We start from the raw sequence: 12,662 nt of genomic DNA on the forward strand, positions 1-12,662 counted from the left end.
TTTCGTCCTCCAGGGAAACTGGATGGAGACTCAGAGAAAGGGGCAAACGAGTCTTGAGAAAGATCAACTCTCGTTATCCTGACCCGCATCTCTAACAATCTATGACAACAGGCATTCCAGAATGTTGCGTTGTTTGATTATATCTGCTGCCGTTTTCAGATGTATTGTGATGTCATTCACCGGACACGCCATTTAAATTAGCATATATTCTTACGTGCACAAAATAGGCTAACTTTAGCATTATTAGTAAATATTAGACTTGAAATGCCGGACTAATTTGTTTGCTCGAGGACGATGTTCCGATGTGACTATCTAATTTGAGACATTTTCTGTCATTGAAAATCTCTTATAAGGAATTAATAAAATGCACTGTCAGCTCTTAACATTACAACTATCAACTTGCCCAGGGAGGAGAATCACGGTTTTGAAGTATGATGTGCACTACTTGCTAAAAGGGGTTATTTCAGGATCACATTCTGCACCTATCATAGAAGAGAGTAGTTTTTGAAGAAATGTGTATGTGTCTACTGTACAGGCACTAACTCAGTAACTCGAGGAGGGGGCTCATGCACTCTAGCAATGGACCTCTGAAAACAAACAGCAGCAACTACCACTTCTTGTGTACGATTTGCACCGTCTACATTACTGGTGCTAATGTGCAGGGTTTGTGCATGTGCTGCAAACACCTATAGGATCAGGAATAATCTTGCAGGAAATGCAAAACTCGCATGGTCTGATTCACAATTTTGCTGTGATTTTATGGCAAGACAGGAGGCTAAGATTATTGCAATCTCCTCTACTCAAAGCAGCCCTTTAAAGGATATAGGCCCAGATGCATCAAGCTAAAATCCGCTTGCAAAGGGGCAGATTCTCAGAATCTGCCGCTTTGCGACCGGTATTTTTGCATTTGGAATGCATTATCCCAAATGCAAAAATCGCAATTTAAGAAATCGCAAAATTGCGATTACTTAAATTGCTATCGCATTAAAGGAATCTCAAATTGAGATTCCTTAAATGTAATGCATTAAAGTAAAAAAAATTGCGATTTCGCTAATAGGGGGTGCAAATTACCATGAAGTTGAACTTCATGGTAATTTGCAAAAACTTTGAAAAATGCACTAAAATGCATTTTTTCAAAGTTCGATTTTACACACAGACATGCCCCTAGGGCATGTCTGTGTGCAAAATGTACCCATATGCAGATTTCAGGGGTGCAACAGGGTGTCCTTTTGACACCCTGGCACCCTTGAAATTGCAATCTCAATATGCGATTCTTTAATTGAAATCGCAAATTGAGATTGTCTTCCCATTCATTCCTATGGGCCTCTAGGCCCATAGGAATGAATGGGGAGGTATTCCTTAATTGCGACTCGCAATTTGCGTGTCGCAATTAAGGAATTTTAAGAAATCGCTATTTTTTAAGCGAGTTCTTCATGCATGGCATTTGGCTATTCCTTATTTGCGAATCCTTATTTTTCGCTAATAAGGAATCGCAAAATGGATGCTTGATGCATCTGGGGGATAGAACCTTAGCAAAATTCTAAAACTCAACAAGAGGCCAGAACTCGCAGCCTTCTTCCTTCTTTATCACTGCTGCTCGCAGAGATAAGTATTTCATTACAAGCTTTGAAAGTATTTGGCATGAAAGTATGAATGTGTTAAGAAATTTCATGAATAAGCACTTATTAGATATGTACTTTGTATGGGGTGTGGCTGGAGTAGAATGTCAGATTGGATGTGCACTTGTTTGACCTGATTCAAAAAGATTTAGCCTCGAATATGCTTGACTTAGTGTTGTACTCTTGGCTAACTCCTGAATTTCAAGGTACTCCTATTACTTCTAGGCTCAATTCACAAAGGGAAATATACATGTGAAGATCACTGTTCTTGGGGCTATGTGCGAATGGTTATGTGTAATTCTTCTTCTAGAAGTTATTCACTAACTCTGAGAGGAGATTTCTGCCTAGTAGTGGCGTTATGTTGCTCCACTCCTTTCCTTGAGGGTATGGGGACACATATAACTCATAGACTATGCATCTTTTAGGTGCACATCGCACCAATGTTGTCCTACATATTGTGGGTGGCGGTCTCGTGTTACAATATGTAAAACTACATAGCAGAGGTGCAGCACTGATGTTCATTGTACAAAGGTTGTTATTCACAGTGTACTGCTGTTTAGGACTATGATTTTAAAAGACTAGCAAAACAAACATCACCTGAAGAACATAAAACCCACCTGGCAGTCATTACTATGGAAAGCACACAAATAAAGTACACACCTCAGGCTACCCATTCGTACACTTGTGCTGTGAGGTGTTGCAGAGCCAGAGATCACCTACATTTGTGTTTTGTGTGCTTGTGTGTCTGTGTGTGTTTGGGGACTATCCAAGTTTGCCCCTAGGAGTAGGAAGGTTGAAGTTCTATCAACAACAATGAACACGCAGCAGAAATGAGTCAGCTGGAGAAGGCAAGAACAGATGGTTACACAAAGGACTGCCATAATAGCTCTTCCTTTGAAATGTACATCCAAATGGGGGGTCCAGTCAACTGGAACAATTTATTCCCTTAGCTGCCTCGGACTTTAATCTGTGCTCCCTTCAGGAAGATAATTTGTTGTAGCACAGGGAGAGGGGAGCCTACTTTATTTCATTAGGGATGTGCCTGATACGGTAATACCAGGCTCTTGTAGATTGCAGAAGGCTGGAACTATCTTGAATGAGGGAAACTCAGATTTAAATACATTTGGAAAAGGAAGTGTTTCTAAAGAAGGGTTTTGTTCAATGTAAAGTTGCCAGAAGTTGGGTATGGAGAATACAAAATTGCATGCTAATGCACAGAATAGGAGTGGCACCTTACCACCTAATCAGAAAATTCCTGCACCTGAAAGAACATCTGAAAGAAATGAGACAATTCTTCCTGACCATTGACGAGAGAAGTGCTGAAAGAACAATTGTTGGACAGAATGCTGAAGAAATGTCAAACATTCACCTCCAAAACAGACATCTGGGCCTAATTCCATCGTTTTGTAGCACACCATGCCATTTCAGTTAGACCCAGCTATATTTATCAGCCTTGATCCTGCTCCCCATGGGATCAGTCCAGCTCGAACTGACAGGCCAGGTCCTCTCTTGACTGGAAACAAGCATCCTGTGACCAGTTTCAGAGTATTAGCCCTCATTAGTCAGGCTAGCTAGACTCCAGTGGCATGTTGAGCTTGGGACCCAAGTTTGGGAATGGCCTTCCCACGTTGGGCGAAAAATGCAAAGATTGAAGATAGAAAACTGAAGGTGTCCTGACTCTTACTGGTACTGAGGGGCTCGAAGGGCTGTGCTATCAAAAAGATCCAGATGACCAGTTGTGTGTGGTGAAGACTCGACTGGAGTGAGACTTCTCTGAGAATCTGAGGACTGTATCAGAGACAAAGTGTGATTTTACCAACATCAATAGATATTGGGTCTCTTGGTTATTGGGCTGAGACGCCTATGACTGGAGATCTCCAAAATAGCACCAATAAGATAGAAAGCATTGATGTGTGCTTTCATGGAAGATTCCTACTCTTGAACTCCCATCCTTTTTGTAGGAAAACAGTTTGCTGGTAACATTGACTTCTTTTCATTTCTGGCACAAGAGCAGCATCTAGAGGCTAATTTTTGTCAGTGCACATAGGCTGATGGACATGTTTACAATGTGTTCCCATGGGCATTGTTTAAACTCTTTTTTTAATAGACTTTAAAAATATTACTGATTTTAACCATTTTTATGTTGTTTTACTTACAAAATATTTATGTTTTCTTTCTATTTTGGTTTGGGAAAATTACTGTATTGTGCTGTGTCATTAACTTTAATGTTGTTTGGTTCTTCTTGAACCTAGCATACATTTCTCTAAGGAATTGCGAATTACTTTTGCCTTTGCCATGAGGAATTAAGCAGCGATCTACTTAAAATTGTGTTTTCACCTCACAATAGTGCCTTTAAATACATTTATATTTGAATAAATGACATTTTCCTAACTGTTTTGCATTAACCTATGGTTACAAAATTCAGCCGGTGAACAGTTCTGTCACATAATGTAGACTATAACAACATCAAACTACATAAGTATTGCTACAAGGAAAAATCTGTCAGCAAAAGTTCGTCATCCAGTGGTTAAAAAGCAAAAACACAAATATTGACTACAAAGATATCATCTTTCTAAATATCTAAAATACTCTAATATTGACAACATAAATAGTGATCTACAAAAATCACCATAATGTTAAATTTAGATAACATGACCAAAAATATCAAAAATAATAACATTAACTACTACAATATTGTCACTAACCTATAAAAGGATAAGTATATTTAAATTGCATACCTATTTTAAAATTCCTTAAACTACTAAAAACAGTTTAAGCTGGTCAAAATAAGCTATTTAACATATAAACACAAAATCATTGATTTAAAAATATGTATATAATAATGGAAAATTAATATTATGATTAAAGAGAGATCATTACAACCACTTTTAAAGAAAATAATAAACCAAATAATACAAAATGTGTAAGAAACAATTACTAATATACAAATCACAAAACTTTGCAGACCTATTCCTTTTTCTACATTGACTAATGATGCAAATTTTCCTGATAAGTGGTGGGAGCAAAGAAAAAAGGGGGTCTCAAAACACGTTTTTTCCACCAAAGCTTTTTTCATAGAATTTTTGATTGGATGTAGCGCCAAAATGACTAAATGGATTTTAATGAAATTTGGCAGGAATACTGATTATGATATGTAAATGATCCTTTGTTGTAGTATGTTTAAAGTTATGTGTAAGTTTTACATTTATAAGGCAAACAAACTAACTGATATATTATGCTGCAGTATATTGGAGTAATTTTGCGGTATACCACGGTACATGGCGAGTACAAAACAATATATAATTGGGTAATGAAAGTCTTTATAAAATTAAGAGGCAGCCACTTTATTTAAACCATACTTAGTATGCTTTCTGGGATTTAAGGGGAAATATAGTGCACTACTGTTTTAGAACTGCATATGGAGGAATGAGTCACTTTGAGTAAGTGTGTAAAGGTACAGAAAAGTTGTTTTATTGCCCTCATATATGTTTTTTAAGGAGTACTGCTGGACTAACCATAAAGTACAGCAGTACTTACAGACATTTAAAAAAGAAACTAAATATGTAAAAATACACTGTACTGTACTAGTTATAACACTTTATTCAACTCTATGCTATGCCACTCCACTCTACTTTACGAAACGTCACTCTACTCTACAGTACGCCATTTGCAATCAAAAGCACTTTACTCCACTCTACTCCATGCTATGCCACTCCACTCTACTCCATTCCACTCGACTCCATTCCACTTTACTCCACTGTACGATACTTATCCCCACTCTACACCATTGTACGACACTCCACTCTATGCTGCTCGACTATACAGCACTCTGCCCCACTCACTGCAATAAAAGTCTACTCCACTCCACTTCACAGTATGGCAATCTGGCATCCCACCCCACTCCTTTGTTTGACATGCCACTTCACTATATGACACGTTACTCCATTCTCAGACACTTTTCTTCTCTCTACTCATAGTCACTCCTCTCTATGACACTCCACTCTACGGCACTCTGCCTCATCCTACACTACTTTTTCACTCCACTCCATAACACCCTTCTCTATTCTATGCCACTGTGGGACACTTTAGTCAATGACTCTCCACTTGATGACATTCCTCTGGATGAAACTCCGCTGTAAGATACTGCACTCTACACCATTCCACTCCACTCTATCGCACTCCACTGTACTCTATGACACACCAAAGACTCTAGCCACTCCAATCTAGAAGACTCTGCTCCACTGTGTTAGACCTGGCATCTTTGGCATGTTTCTCTCCTGTCATTTTGCTTCTGACCTCTTGATTGTGCGCTGTATTTTGTTTTTAGCTAGTTTTAGAATTCTGGGCACTTTATCGCTGCCACTGCTGATCAGTGCTAAATTGCAAGTGCTCGCTGTGTAAATTGTGACTGATTAGGTTTCCATGATTGGTATATTTGATTTACTGGTAAGAACTTAGTAAATAACACTGTGTTTGCCCATGGCCTGTAATTCAAATGCTACTAGTGGGCCTGCAGCCCTGATTAGGCCACTCACATGAATAGCCCTATAACAGTGTCTCAGACCTGCTACTGCAGTGTTCTATGTGGGTACTTTTACACAGTCATATCAATCTGGCAAGTGCACCCACTTGCTAGGCCCAAACTTTGCCTTTGAATACATGTAAGGCACCCCAGTGTATTTAGTATTAAATATTTTTATTGACAAAGAAAAAGAGAGCAAAAAAAAAAAGGACACCGTCCACTACACCTACAACCCAACAGGCCGGCGTGGAAGGGTTAGCGCATATACAAATCACAAATCATGAATGTGGACCATTATGTTTTACATGTCCTTATAGCGAAATACTGCTGATTTCGTTTTCCACTTTTGCAAGGACTATCTCTCACATGGGTTATAATTGGAGCTGCCTTGTGACCTCTTACAAGTGTAACTTCCAATTGGGAATTTTGAGTTTGGACTCCCTGAACTCACAATTTAAAAAAGAAATATTCTAGTGAAGTTGTTTTTGAAATTGTATGTTTGAAAATGCCACTTTTAGAAAGTAAAAAACAAACATGGGAACCCTCATACCATAGATGCATCCCCTGTTTTAACAAGCATTTACAATGCAATGGTCTCGGCATTTTTTAAAGTTAGAGCTATAGGCATTGCTCATGACATTATTTTTATTTATGTTTTTGTTTTTAAAACATATAAATAAATGACATTGTCATTTACAATGCCAATAGCTTAATCGCTCGCAAATGCGAGACCTATTGCATTTGCACCCATACACAGAGCCACACACAAACAGACAGAGCCGCGCACACAGACAGAGCCGTGCACACAGACAGAGCCGCGCACACAGACAGAGCCGCGCACACAGACAGAGCCGCGCACACAGACAGAGCCGCGCACACAGACAGAGCCGCGCACACAGACAGAGCCGCACCCACAGACAGAGCCGCACCCACAGACAGAGCCGCGCACGCACACACACACAGACAGAGCCGCGCACACACACACACAGACAGAGCTGCGCACACACACATGGACAGAGCCGCGTACACACACACACACACAGACAGAGCCGCGCACACAGACAGAGCCGCGCGCACACACACAGACAGAGCCGCGCACACACACACACAGACAGAGCCACACATAAACAGAGCCACGCACAGACACAGACAGAGCCACACACACAGACAGAGCCACGCACACAGACAGACTGTGGTAGGATGGTGCGGTGGTGCTGTGGAAGTATGGCACGGTGGTGCTGTGGAAGTATGGCGCGGTGGTGCTGTGGAAGTATGGCGCGGTGGTGCTGTGGAAGGATGGCGCGGTGGTGCTATGGAAGGATGGCGCAGTGGTGCTGTGGAAGGATGGCGCAGTGGTGCTGTGGAAGGATGGAGCAGTGGTGCTGTGGAAGGATGGCGCAGTGGTGCTGTGGAAGGATGGCGCAGTGGTGCTGTGGAAGGATGGAGAGGTGGTGCTATGGAAGGATGGAGTGGTGGTGCTGTGGAAGGATAGAGTGGTGGTGCTATGGAAGCATGGAGTGGTGGTGCTGTGGAATCATGGGGGAGTGGTGCTGTGGAAGCATGGGGGAGTGGTGCTGTAGAAGGATGGCACAGTGGTGCTGTAGAAGGATGGAGATGTCGTGCTGTAGAAGGATGGAGAGGTGGTGCTGTGGAAGGATGGTGCTGTGGAAGGATAGAGTGGTGGTGCTATGGAAGCATGGAGTGGTGGTGCTGTGACATCATGGGGGAGTGGTGCTGTGGAAGCATGGGGGAGTGGTGCTGTAGAAGGATGGCGCGGTGGTGCTGTAAAAGGATGGCGCGGTGGTACCGTAGAAGGATGGCGCGGTGGCACTGTAGAAGGATGGTGCTGTGGAAGGATAGAGTGGTGGTGCTATGGAAGCATGGAGTGGTGGTGCTGTGGAAGGATGGCGCGGTGGTGCTGTGGAAGGATGGCGCAGTGGTACTGTGGAAGGATGGCGCAGTGGTGCTGTGGAAGGATGGTGCAGTGGTGCTGTGGAAGGATGGCGCAGTGGTGCTGTGGAAGGATGGCGCGGTGGTGCTGTAGAAGGATGGTGCGGTGGTGCTGTGGAAGGATGGCGCGGTGGTGCTGTGGAAGGATGGTGCTGTGGAAGGATAGAGTGGTGGTGCTATGGAAGCATGGAGTGGTGGTGCTATGGAATCATGGGGGAGTGGTGCTGTAGAAGGATGGCACAGTGGTGCTGTAGAAGTATGGAGAGATGGTGCTGTGGAAGGATAGAGTGGTGGTGCTATGGAAGCATGGAGTGGTGGTGCTGTGACATCATGGGGGAGTGGTGCTGTTGGAGCATGGGGGAGTGGTGCTGTAGAAGGATGGCGCGGTGGTGCTGTAGAAGGATGGCGCGGTGGTACTGTAGAAGGATGGCGCGGTGGTGCTGTAGAAGGATGGTGCTGTGGAAGGATGGCGCAGTGGTGCTGACAGGTTGGAACCAGCTGTGGAAACTGGAAGGCGGCTATGCTTCTAAAGGGTTGCACACAGACCCTGCTTATTTCTCAGAATCAAGCCAGATAAGCGCACTCCGCCTCCTGCCGTCGATGAGCTGCTGCTGCTTCTTCTTAGACAGCAGCAAGCAGCAGAGGGCGGGGGAGCGTTCAGTGCGAAGTTTGAAGTATCGGAGCCCGGGTTCAAAGGCGGGAGAGGGGTGTGTTTGCATTCATGGTTTCCCTTGCCATTATCACTGGACAGTGTGAAGCTGATTACCAAAAGGAGGGGGCTGAAGGAGGCAAAAAACAAAGCAGCCAGCTCTTTATTAGGCAGCACTTCGAACATAAGATTACCGGAGGTCCTCGTGTGGTTCATCAGAGAAAAAAAACCCAAATCTGAGCGTATCACACGGCGGGGGATGGGGGGGGGCTTATACACAAGAACAGTTTGAGGGTTGAGGGTAGTCCTATTCCTAGAGTGCGACGGCGCTCGCGCTATTTACAGTACAAAGTTTGAACAGTACTACAGCTCGGAGAGCAAATACCCTGTCAACCCCTGCGATGAAAGGGGGAGCTACTATCACCTTGACAGTCGCACCCCTATCCTTCATTCCCTTGAGGCAGGACTTTCATTTATATATAAAAGTTCACGTTGTCCAACCGTCAAAGGCCGCGAGATGGATGCAGGTAGGCCTTTTTCAGTTTAAGTCTCCCATGACCTCATCTATTCTACCACCCCTCTTCCGGGTACGGGGCACGTAAACAACGGCAGCCTCCACACCCCATGACAGGCTGATGCAGAGGTGCAAAGAAGCCAGCGTGGAAATGTTTTCAGGCGGCCCAGTTAGGTTTTTCGAAGACTGCCATTCTCACCAGATAAGACGGGAGTTATGATGGAGTGGGCATGGGGAGACCAGCTTAACCCAACTCCTCCCTGCCCCCAACTCCCGTTGGCCACCTCTTGCTTTGGCACCCTACATGCTCACTTCAGTGCAAAACAACGCTGCCTCTCGGACCTCAGGAGAAAATGCGAAGGCAGCTGTGGGCGTCTTTCTCTTACCTACACAGTGGATAAGTCTGTGCCGCCAGGAGTCGAGCTCCCACCGGAACCCCTTACTCTCCGCCGAGCACCGAGGGCTCCGGCACTGGGAAGCCATTCTGCCTCTTCCCTTTTCCATCTGCGTGTAACGTCACTAGCCCTCATTTACATACGGCCGCTTCCAGTGATAGCCCACGCCACAGACTACCTTGAAACAAACCCCACCAAGTTATCGGTACTGAAACCGGCAACCTATAGGCGGCGTGGGCGCAGAGGTGGGTAAAGAAATTAAGAGGATACTTTTGTTAAGTGAGAGAGGCTGAGGTCAAAAGGGCTTCGTCAGATAGGGTGGATACAATGACCCTCACTGTGTGGCCACATGGGTATGTGTTTTCGGAACCCCAGTTAGACCGCTGCATGCAAGTGACCGGACTGTCACTGAACAGTGCTTGCTCCCCGGACTCCACTTCCAGCGGGGGGGCAGGAAAAACACACGGCTGAAGAGCCGGTTCACGGAGCCACTGCACAAGTAGCGCCTTGACCCACACGGGTCACGGGCTGTGCTAAAGGATCTCTCGTGCCTGGAGAGGCGCAGAGCTGCGGGACTGGTCTGGGTGGGCATAAGCGGAGGAAGGGATGTGGGTCCGGCGGAGGAAAGAGCGCAGGGAGAGGAGGAGGCTGAGAGAGGAAAGGCGGAAGGAAGGAAACCGAGGCAGGATGCAGCATCGGGACAACGGAGGGTCTGCCTCGTCTGGCGGTCGGGCAGAAATGGCAGCCTCAAGCTTCCGGAATTTTTTGAATTCGGGGGCGTGTTTTGCTGTCCTGAGTGACGGACGACGTCACGAGCTAAAGAACAGCAAAACTTACGCCCCGAATCCGAAAAAGACGGGGCTTGTTTGGAGTGACTCACTTCTCTTCCAATGGCTGGCCTCTGTTTACGAAGCCAGCCAATGGAAGCGAACTGAGCTGAGAGGCGGGTCTAAACTGCCCTACTAAGAGTCATTAAATCTCCTGACCGGAAGCTGCTTCGCAGCTTAACGGTCCCGAAACCTAAAAATGGTTCTGTACCTCTCAATGGCTACAATTGTCGAAGATTTTACTCTTCTTCTTATTTAAATAAAGAGAAATCATCTCACTAGTGTATCACACTTGCTTTCATATAGGTGTCACGTTTCCTAATAGCATTGAATGTACAAATTGGAACTGAAACGGAAAGGAAGCAAGAAAGTAGTACATTCAAAAACAAATAAGAAAATAATGAGAGGATTGATAACTCTTCACTCCATGTTCATTTAAACCCCTGTTGCATGCCCTGATCCCTTAGGGACCATTATGTGCCTACTTCAAAGACAGAAACTGGTATAAGTACTAGAGCTGTGACACCATGACTTCAGAACACTTCTGGACTAAGAGGAGATTCCGCCAAGAGTAAGAGCTGGAGAAGCTGTAAGAGGGGAACTACCACTCTTCTTTTTGCTTTGTTCTGCTGGCCTGCTGTTTCTGTCTCATAAAGTGAATGGACTGGACTTTGATTTCTGTTTCCTGCTTCCAAGGTTCTCCATGGGCTTGTGTGCACTTGACATGCCTGTTTAAACCTCTCAGAGCCATCAAATACTTTACCTTTAGCCCCTGAACTCCTCTGCTGGGAGTTCTGACCTGCCAAGTGATACCAATTTCAGTTATGGGCCCTTGGAGGTGGCTTTGCTGTAAAGTGAGAAGAAATCCATGCATCAACTCCGAGCGCCCGTTAATTTTAAGGCAGCACCGTCGTGGGGTTGAAGACTCAATGCATTGCTCCCAAGCAGCTAAAAAATCGATGCAGCACCTGCTGTGCGGCTGGAATATCACTGCAGTCTCAGCTCCTAGCACTGTGTCACCAATGTCTGTGGTACCTACACTGATCTTGATGCAGACTGTACTGAGCTGCTGAAGAATCAAGGCATCACCTGCTTCGCAGCTGGAAAATCCACGCAGTGCCTGCTCCGCTGCAGCCACATCAACCCAGCACTTCTGGATTTTCAATGCATTGTACTTCGATGCTGTCTCGTCATCGACGTAGCCCTACAGTACAGACTCAGAGCTTCAAGTCCGGAAATCAGTGCTTCACCTCCGCTCACAATAAGCAATTGACACAACACCTCCCCTGCCGTGCAGAACAAAGGACCACCCTCTTTTCCCTAGGGAATAGGGAATCAACTCATCGCTTTTGCTTTCTGGCACCTCATCTTCCCTGCGTGTTATTTTCCTCACTGATTTTGATGCATCAAAGGTACTTTGTGCTTAAACAAACGCATCCATGGAGTTCTATGGACTGCACTTGCTTAACCTTCTACACATTATATTCTTGCTTATGTTTATTGGATTTTTGAAGTTTTGGTCTTTTTTTACTTGGATAAGTATAGGTTATTTTTGTGGGCTCATTGTGATGTTTTTTTCACTGTATTATTATGTGTGTATGTACAAAAGCTTTACTCATTGTGTCTGAGATAAGCTTGACTGATTGTGCCAAGCTACCCAGGGGGTGAACAGGGATTGTCTTAGTTGGGCAATCCCCTTACCCTAACTAGGATAAGGGTCCCTACTTGGACAAGTTGCAATCCCCATTTCTAACACACTATTTGCCCTCCAATTTACGTCACTCTGTCACTCCACTGTACTCTACAACACGCCACTTCACTCTACGCCACTCCACTCTGGAAGACTGTACTCCACTGTGTGCCTTTTCACTCTATGCCATTCTTCTCCACTCTTCCACACTCTGACACTCACTGTATAACATGCCACTCTATGACACTCAATTCTACGACACTACACTGTATGATATTCTCCTCCACTCTGCTGCACAATACTCGACTCAACAACACTCCACTCTAAGATGTTCAAATCCACTTTATGCCACTCCAACCTACAACACTCTACTCTACTCTATGCCACTCTACAACACTGCACTCAATACACTCCAACTCACCTCACTTCAGTTGATGATACTGCACTGTACGACACTCCACTGTATGACACTTTACTCCACTCCATGTGACTTGAC

General features: G+C 44.7%; 1 protein-coding gene across 1 annotated transcript in view; it reads left to right on the top strand.

Annotated features, from left to right (window-relative positions):
• INPP4B (inositol polyphosphate-4-phosphatase type II B) overlaps positions 1-12,662 on the top strand; it is a 2,612,828-nt gene that overhangs the window by 951,528 nt on the left and 1,648,638 nt on the right. The window lies entirely within an intron of this gene.

The sequence above is a fragment of the Lissotriton vulgaris genome, chromosome 3_1, assembly GCF_964263255.1.
Source record: "Lissotriton vulgaris chromosome 3_1, aLisVul1.2, whole genome shotgun sequence".
In the NCBI taxonomy this organism is placed as follows: domain Eukaryota; kingdom Metazoa; phylum Chordata; class Amphibia; order Caudata; family Salamandridae; genus Lissotriton; species Lissotriton vulgaris.